The following is a 10,555-nucleotide window of genomic DNA, read 5'->3' on the forward strand; positions in this document are numbered from 1 at the left end:
CTCAACCTGGCGACACCACACAAGGACGGATGACGTCATAAAACAGCTACTTTAGGTAGATCAAAGTATGTCGTAGTGGCGAGGCGTTCAGCGCTATTTAAGTGGCTACATAATTATTATATGTTTTACAGATTAAAGATGAAAATGCAGCAGAGAGGGTTCGGGTGATCCTGGCACAGTCAGGCTGGTACGGCTCATCATCAGCTCAGGGCCCTCGCCCCCTCTACACGCAGCCCAGACAGCGAATGGGACTTCTCCCAGGAAACGCTGCCTAGTCGAACCCACCAAGACCTTTCCGGAGAATATGGAGTCTCCCAAACACTGCAGCCTTCTGCATTACCCAGAGTGTCAGAAGGGCTGTGCTCCCGGTGGAGAACCCAGCACTGTCCTGATCTGCGCCAAGTGATCAGGAGGTACCAAACCAAGGGCACCGAGAGCAATGGGGAGCCTGGCGACAGTGTACTTGTGAGGCAAGCGAGACGTTTCAAAGGCGAGGTCCGCATATTTATCATGCTTTTCCTCAATCTTGCCAATCACGTTGCTGTCAAAAGGGATATATATAATATATGAAAATAAATAAATTTATTGGCTTTATCAAAAAGGACAAGATCAGGTTTGTTGGCAGGAATTCTTCTGGGGCTGTTTATGGGCTTATTCCAAAGAAGTTTGAAAGCATCATTTTCCATGACGCCCTGGACATGTTCAGGGTCGTACCATGGATGGACCTCGGAGTCAAAGACAAATGGCGGAGACGATAGTAAAAGCAACGAGCCAAGCCATCATGTCGTTTAAGTTATGCTGTTTGTGCCAAAGAAGGGCATCCATGACAAGATGTTGGACAGTCTCCGTAAATTCATTATTATTATTATGTTTTACAGATTAAAGATAATATGCAGCAGAGAGAATTCGGGTGATCCTGGCACAGTCAGGTTCGTGAGGCTCATCATCAGCTCAGGGCCCTTGCCCCCTCTACACGCAGCCCAGACAGTGAATGGGAATTCTCCCAGGAAACGCTGCCTAGTCGAACCCACCAAGAACTTTCCGGAGAATATGAAGGCTCTCCAACACTGCAGCCTTCTGCATTACCCAGAGTGTCAGAAGGGCTGTGCTCCCGGTGGAGAACCCGGGCACTCTCGTGATCTGCGCCAAGAGATCACGAGGTACCATTATTATTATTATTATTACAGTGGCGAATGGGTCCAATATATTGCTCATAATGATAACATGCACTGTATAACTTGATAAATGACATGTTTCTAAAAAAACGTTTCTGATTTTCATTTGGTCCCAATCTGCAAACACATGTCTGATATTCTACATGATCAGATTACATGAACGCAGACAAGCAGTGAACCAAGCCTTTGAATTCAAATCAGGAATATTGACTCTAAGGATCCCAGAAGTAGTACTTGTCAATGCCAACTGTCTTGCATTCATCTGCGATTCAAGGCAACCGATCTTCAAAGTTAGAGAGCTCTGTGTTATGGTGCAGTTTGAATGCACGCGGGACTGGATTCATGTTTTCATCAAAGCTGCAACGAGCAGCACCATAGCAAGGGTTTGTATTGTTAGTGTCTAGCCGCGAGATACACGATTATTGCATTACAAGCCAGGGGTAGGACTGACAGAGACGGATGCAACGACATGCTAATGAAATTATTTTCACAGCAAATTTAGAAACCAATTATTTCAGAAATGACCAGATGCTGATGATATTGATTACAGGATTCTGTGTTATACTTGATATAAAGGGGAATGCTCAAAATGTCTGTCTATCACCCATTGTATCTAAAGTTTGATTTGCCATGGAAATGAAATTTAGTATATTTATAAAATATTCTGTAATAGGAATGTAGTTTATATCCTGCATTAGGTGTTTTTTTTTATCAAACTTCACCTTCGACTTTTCAATGATCGTAACCATTAAATTCACAAACATAAATTTTTAACACGTTATAATTCATGTATCCAGTTTGACCGTAAATGTGAAACAAACTGATATAACATACATACTGTTCAAAGTAGCGTAAAAACAAACCCATTCACACGCTGACAGAAATGTTTTCATCAAAGTAAGACTAGAAGGTGCATCAAACATTTAGCTATAATTACAAAATGAAACAGAAAAGATGGGATGACTGGTGTTGTGCTACAACCACAAGCTCCATCCTCATCGGACCTCTGAAGTTCTCTGAAATGCTCCAGTATCACTGCAACAGACGTTTCGTGAACATCAATACAATGACGACGTGTCATGTGAAAGCTTAAGAACGTCGTGGTGAGCAGAGCTGATCAGTTTCACGGACAGTAGCCTGTATTCAGTTAATTGGGACACACTTTTTCCCTTTCCCCGTGATATATATAATTGTGATAGACTGAATGGCTAAGGGTAACAAATGTAGTAATGGTTTGATTCTTGGATGAATTGGAGAATTGTCCTCTGTTTTTATTTGGCCCAGTGATCACAAGACAGTCTATAGAAATGTATATTGACTCCATCCCAAGACCAATAATTTACGAAATTGACTTAAAAACATGAAAAACCCACGTCCAGGGTATCTCCGTTTGTGGTGAGCTCCAGCGCGGGACGATCACAACGATGTCAACGTGCCGTACGAGTTCGACACAGAAAATTACTGATCTGCTCAACCATTTGTCGAAGAACGTAACGTTATATTGGACAAATACCAAAATTACCAACAGACCAAGTGAGCGGTGAATGTGCTTAGGGTGTATTTAGTTCAGAATGAAACTCAGCCAAATTTTTAAATGTTTGAAAGAATTGGAAAGAATGCTGCCAGGTTTATGTTATTAAGCGAGAACCGAGAAAGGTGATCACAAGAGAGTCATTCTTATGGCCTTATGTCGACACGGTAATCAACAACAACTTGAACAATCAAGACGTAATTTCATCTGTTCATCATTTTTATTTGACGGTATAACAAGTCAGCAAGATGACGGTGACATTACTTTATCAGGTTCAAATCATTTATCTCAAGTTGTCAAACATCGCCTAATTCTTATTTAAACTTATAGTTATTACAATAAAGATACAAACTTTGTCGGTTGATTGAACGTCGACGAGCATGAATGTCTTCGCCAAGTTGTTTTATCAAGGGAAGTTACTCTCAGTTACAATCTTAGTAAGGTAGTGTCGCATGAATAACACAGCTTTACACGCGTGGAGTTCGAATCTAACTATATGTGCTTTTTAAATTGTACCTATATCAATTTCTATTCCTGCTTAGTATTCACTGACGCTTAAACGTCAGGGGTAGTACTGTCTGAAGGCAATGTTCGAATCCCCGTCAACAGAACCAAGACATTTGTCCCTTTCTCACTTGTCCCTTTTGTGACCCCTTCTTGCCTTTACCCCGAGCTCTTGAAATATTCACATCACGTTCGAAAACAATATGATAAAGGCACTATATCACACCACACTTCTTTAAACATATATAAATAAATAATGCATTTCGCTCAATAATATTACTATCAGCCGGCAGGGAAGCTACCATATAATTTATGTTATATTTTTTTATACCTCAATCTCAAACAATACTTTCTTGGGCAGTACAGGCTATACAACAACGATTCATGTTTTCCTCAAACTTCCTGTGTATATTTAAAAAAATAGGTTCAAATACTCCTTAGATACTTAAATGTCATTTCCAATATTACGTCGTTTCCTTTGCCTTACAGTATATATAATATAGGCCAAAATATTGTCGAAACTGTGGCCTTGTGACTTTAATAACGAGATGAGATATCAGGAATATGTCATTAGTTGTTGCTTGAAATGATATAGTCATCAAATAAAAAGTAAACCTTTTAGGTTTGCAGTAATTTGTAAGTTGGTGTTCGTTGAATTGTCATAAAAGAAAGTATCTGATAATATTTTCCGAGCGGAAAATATAAATATCTCACATTATGTTTTCCAGTAAAATGTGATTGGTCATGTAGAGGATAGAATGCCGACATAGCCCTAATGTCCATAACATATAAGCTGTGGCATTAGTTTCATTGTCATTTTAGAAACAACCGTGCGTTAAAATATTCGTCTGTATCAAGATGGAACAGCTTAAAATGCACTTTATTTCTCATCAGCAAAATGTGTTGTGTCAGACTTGTATATGTAATATTGAACCATTATATTTCACAAACCGAATCCATGAGATATGCAATATTGGAGAAAACTAGAACAATTTACCGCGCATGAGCCTTCGGCTGAATGTCAATCTCGAATACACCATATATCATGAAGCTGTTTCATTCTTTGTTTGACGTAATGTTTGTGTTATACAGTTTCCTAATCTAGGCAATGTATACACAAATGTTGCTGAGATTTCAGAAAAGTAAAACATGACGTATCTGTTGCATAATGATAACACCAAATTCACAACGAAAGCTACCGTCCCGAAAGACGAAACCCAGTCACAAAGAAACTGCTGTACTCTGCCTTCGTGGTTTGTTTTCATTGCTACACTTGCTAAGAATGATGGTAGAGTTCCTTTACGTTATTTCTCAGCCCAATGTCTGATTTCGTTGAATATTTCGTAAAGACAATTCTTGATTGTGTGACGGACACGGGGATACCTTTACTCACCATTGTGCAGAGCGAGAGAGGAGAACGAATGATACAGATGGACGTATTTGCGACTTGGTAAACTATGTCAGCCATTATGACAAAGATATTCTGATGACACATTCTGTTGGGCGCTGTGGCATAGTCAGGCTCAGTGCTGTATTTTTATTGTACGATGCATTTTGTAAACACATACAACATGTACTGACTCGACTGTTGCAGTTGACTACCTCCAAAAGGACGTGCACTATAGCACCACTAGCTTGTACGTATGTGTACAAATTAACCTACAGCATCAATGTTATCATTGCAATGGTTCAACATTCAAAATGCCTCATGATTCAAATATACATATAACGGGCAATCAGCTGACAGAAGTAGTCAAAGATTGTTCCAATGTTCAATAATCACACATAATGTATACACTAACCAGAATGAGTGAGAGCGGGGATTCCAATTCAAAGGTCGTTTATTCCAGTATGCAATTGGGATATAGTGGTGTACAAAGTTGACAAATCAACTTCTTTGACATCATTTTTGTCCTCCTTTGAAACTGCAAAACTTCTATCAAATCGTTTGGCACGGCATGTTTCTAATTATTATACAGTTGTATTTAGATAACCAATTGGACATAACGTGACCGTTATATACCAAACAGGTGCGAGTTGAAAAGATAATGGCATGAAACGAAGTAGAGTGAGTGAGTGAGTGAGTGAGCTTAGTTTTACGCCGCTTTTAGCAATATTACAGGAATGGGACACCAAAAATGGGTTTCACGCATTGTACCCATGTAGGGAATCGAACCCGGGTCTTCGGCGCGACGAGCCCCACTGCCGGAATGAAGTAGAACTACCCAGACGTTTCAGTCATCTGATCAAGTACAAATATCAGTGGCAATTTCCAACGTTACAGTTACGTATGCAAACACGTACATAAAACACCAAATATGGACATATGCTTTAAGTATGATTGCTCTATAGCAATTTCAATTTCAAATTTAATCATAATTTAACAGATAGTTTCACATTTTGTAATCATCATTTTGTTCGTGCTTGTAATGAAAAATTATTCACGATATACAGATGCTTCTTAGTGGTCACACTCAAATGGGTAATTTTTGCTCAATTCGATGCATGCTAAAGGTCATGTCTGTGGCAAGCAGACGTAATGGGAATAGAACAGCCCTTAATGATCAGTAATCGCCATCATCCGAATGTTATGTGGCATTTAATCTCGAGCACATATCAAAACGATCACAATATACCTTTGCCATAATCTCTTGTATCACATGTGTATATTTCATTTGATATAATGAATAAGAAATGTTTTCTTAACATATGGACGGAAACCGAGATTCACAGAAATCGATATGCATGTTTCAATAGCAGTGTTTAGCTTTTATACTAGCTCAGACCCTCGGGGTATGGGGTATATATATACAAGCGAGTCCGGTAAATCCGCCCAGCTGCAATGGCGTACTTTCGTATCGAAGGTAAACATCGTCTGCTACCACATTTACGCTTGAAATCGAGACATTTCACAAGGGACTGGCTTTTAATCAATGAAGGTAAGTAAATAACAATAATTGACGGATAAATTGACAGTTTTATGAAAATTCATTTTCTTCAGACTTTCAAACCTTTTTCTTCATTATTCATAATTTGATTTAATATGAACACTCCTCCTTACATGGATGAATTGATTTTTGAAAATAATCTGGCCTAATACGCTTCCATACTTCGGAGCTCCAGCTGGATGTTATGCGCATCAGTTGCTGCGAAGAATTACCAGACAGCAATCGAAGGCGTCAGAACGCCGGTAAGGTCAACCGTATGGCATAATCTTATAATCGTCAATAAAACTTATATTTCTAGGTAAATATGATGCATACCAGCGTGTTTAGTCACGTAAACCACAACAAATAAGAGACGTCAGTTGCCTTGTTGCGATCGATGTGCTTTGGTGCGCGGAATTACCGGACGGCATTGTATATATATATATATTTACATATATGTATACATTTATTTACCAAGTGACTGAGCTTCATGTTTATCTCCCATCATGAATTAGTGCCTCGTGTACCTTTTCCCTTTCAGCAAGATATTTCTCAGGTGTATTTCTAATAAATCCCAACAAGTATCGTCTTACCTTATCATATTCAAAATAAGTGTCTTCCAACTAATGAAATAACCCAAAGTTAAACCAATGGCGTTAATTTGCCATATTGGTGATCACACAATTGTACAGTACCAGAAATCTATTTCGTAAAACTGGCTGAAATTAGGGTGTTGCTTTTCAACATTACACCAATTCGTAAGTAAATGTTACAGTTTTCAATGTGTAGTATATTTAGGGAAGTGGACATTCCCGAACGTAATCTGAGAGAACCTTATTTGTATGTTAGTAATGTCTTCTATTATCGATGCGCACAATAAATCATCTTGTGTTTAGATCATCAGAGAGCGGGGTGATGCATTTGCAGCTTTCAGCATCATTTTACAGCGGGTAGGCTCACCTTATCCACAGTGGCTGTGATGAAGAGCCAACGGTGATAATTGCCAGAATACCGACAAGGGGAAACACCCACATTCAGAATGAATGTAGAGATCACAGTCACGACAGGAAAGCCCAGATTCACTATGGAAGGAAAACCCATAGTCATCATGGCATCGAAGCCCATGGTCACCACAGTAGAAACACCCATGGTCACATTTGTAGTAAATACCACAGTCAACGCGGTAGGAAAATATGTGGTTATATTAGTAGTAAAGATCACAGGCACCAAGGTAGTAAAAGCTCATAGCTATCATGTCAGAAAACCCCATAGTCAGTATTGTTGGAGGTGAGGTGAGATGAAATTGGGTTTAACGTCGCGCTGGGGAATATTTCGCGTGTGTATGCGTATGTGCGGCTGCTTGTACTAGCTGAAGTTGGTTTTATAGTGCTAGCCCACTGAGATACCAAGCCGCAGTGAAGCATGAATACCCCACTCAGACACATTATACTGACTCCAAGTCGACCAGTCCTTTTGTACCCATTAATGCCGAGCGCCAGGCAGGAACCAACAGGTACCATATTTTAACGTCTTTTGGTATGACGCGGTCTGGGATCGAACCCGCGACCTTCCGCTCTCCGGGCGGACGCTCTAACCACTACACCACGGAGGCGGTCCAGAATTGTTGGAAAGACCCATAAACACCATAGTAAGGAAACCCATGAATACCATGGTAGGAAAGCCCATAAATACCACGGATACGAAAGCCCATAAACACCATGGTACGAAAGACCGTAGATACTATGGTAGGAAAGTCAATAAATACCACAGTAGGAAGCCCATAAACACCAAAGTAGGAAAATCCATTGTCAGCATGGTAGGAAAGCCAATTGTCGGCATGGTAGGAAAGTTCATTTTCACTATGGTAGGAAAGTTCATTTTCAGTATGGTAGGAGAGTCCATTGTCAGCATGGTAGGAAAGTCCATTGTCCGTAAGATAGGAATATCCATTGTCAGCATGGTAGGAAAGTTCATTGACAGCATGGTAGGAAATGCCATAAACGCCGGAGCAGAAACGACCATGAATACCATTGCTCGAAAGACAGTAGTCAGCCTGGTATGAAATCCCATAGAGCCCACAGTCATCATGCTAGAAAAGCTCTCCATAACCCCACTAAGACATACAATGACCATGTTGAGAACCCCACAGTGAAATAACTATTACCTGATGGTGGATGTGTTTAAGGTCGCTTTGAAGAGCAGAAAGTAAACTCATGTCCAAAAGAAACGATACCAAATATTTTTTTCAATATTTTAAAATTAATGATACTTTTTTGATAAAAAACATATTTCTGTGTATCCCACGTTCCTAACAAAACGTATTCGATCGAAAAAAACGGTAACATGTATTCACTTAAGAAGCAATCGCACGAATACTCAAAATGACGTTAGCACGAAATGCACGTGCAGATGAACTGTATAAAACCGCTGGTCCGACGCGTTGTGCCCACAGCAGTAAAAAGCACACAAAAGAAATGGCACGTTGACAGCGATCGAGAGAGAAAGAGCCGTTGGAATGGTCCGACAGGGAGCATCACACGGCGCTGTAGCAAGAACGTTTGGATGCGCGCGCATAACCGTTACCAGGTTAATGCGACGGTTGCGTCAAACAGGCCGAACAACAGACAGGCCGAGAAGCGGGAGACCCCGGGTGACCACGCCTATTCAAGACAACCACATCCGGTTACTTCACCTACGTAACCGCTTCGTTCCTGCGACGTTAACGGCGGCGACAGGACTGGGACACCGGATCAGTCGACAAACCGTCTACAGGAGACTGCAGGCACATGGTATCCGTGCACGTCGCCCCTACCGCGGAGTCTACCTGACACGTCAATACAGAGTCAACCGATTGATATGGGCCAGGCGTGTTCGGCGGTGGCAACGTCGAAACTGGGCACGTGTCTTGTTTTCGGACGAAAGCCGGTTTTGCCATTACAAGAACGATGGTCGGCAGCGAGTATACCGAAGAGTTCGTGAACGTTTGGCGCCGAATGCATCCAGCAAGTCCATGCATTTGGAGGCGGAGGTGTAATGGTTTGGGGAGGTATCTGCGGTGATGTGAAAACGAGGCTCGTCATTATTCGGGGGAACCTGAATGCACAGCGTTACCAGGATGAGGTTCTACGACCAGTCGTGCAGCCATTCGCCCAACAGCATCCAGGAGGAATCGTGTTCCAGCACGATAACGCTAGGCCTCATACGGCAAGATTGACCCAGAACTTCATTGCCAACGCCAACATACAGGTTGTGCCATGGCCAGCGTGTTCACCGGATGTGAATCCCATTGAGCACATATGGGATCACCTCAATCGGAAAATCAGAAAACGCCCTGCGCCCCCAGCCAACCTCCAACAAGTGGAACATTGTCTCCAGGATGAGTGGCAGCGAATCACCCCTAACGTCATCCGACGTTTGACGTCATCAGCTCTGAGGCGTGTCATGGCATGTATCGCAGCTGCTGGTGGACATACCCGGTACTAAAGTGGCGTTGAGACTACCCTCACTCGCCTCCTCCACTGTGCTAAAATGAAATTTCAATTTTGGGCACCACACTTCGTTTAAAGCCCTGTGTTACTGATTGTAAATCTTTGATTGCCTTGACTTTTTGTACACTTGCCGTAAAATCATTTATCTAATGAAAAATATCAATTTGAAATGTCTATGTTGTTTTGTTTTAATTTAGTGATCTTTGCAACACGTGGTATCGTTTCTTTTGGACACTAGTTTAGAAGGAAGGAAACAAGAACTGATGCAGGTCAACCTGAACCCCAACGAGAATCAACACTAAGACGCCTGTGCATTTCAATGGAATAAGAAGTGCAATGTGTCTTGGAATAGTCATATATAATTGTAAGGCAACTGAGCAAACCCATTCCGAAGGTTCCTCGGTATAAATTCTCTCTGACATGGGATTCATAATAGCAAGAGTTATTTGTAAAGGATCGATACCCCATGACGTACACAAACAATGATGGCATATGGCGCCTCAGCTCAGGATGAGCTTAATTACCAAATTATAGAGGGATCTTTATGCAGGGCTCCGAACAAATCTCCCTAACAAGCAATCATAGGGGCAATCCCCGACATACATGTTTGTAAGCACATGCTTGATCTCGTTGGTGACGTATTCACATAATTTATTAAGACACCTTCTGTAATAAAGACATCAGAAGCTCTTTGAGACATGACACACTCTTCCCTGAACAAATCCATCAATAAGTAGATGTCACTAATTACCGAGTATTTGGCCTGGGACGGTGAACATGGATCCTGCCGACTCCTCCAGAAGAACCATTGACTATTGATCTTACAGTGAAGAGCCACGACTGCACCATAACGGTTGAGCTGTATACGACGCTTTCCCAGGCGTAGTCGCGTATGGCAAGTGGATGCTGTGCGACAGCGCGGTCCCGTGG

The sequence above is a fragment of the Haliotis rubra genome, unplaced genomic scaffold (genome assembly GCF_003918875.1).
Source record: "Haliotis rubra isolate DU_JTF1 unplaced genomic scaffold, ASM391887v1 Scf631, whole genome shotgun sequence".
Classification (NCBI taxonomy): domain Eukaryota; kingdom Metazoa; phylum Mollusca; class Gastropoda; order Lepetellida; family Haliotidae; genus Haliotis; species Haliotis rubra.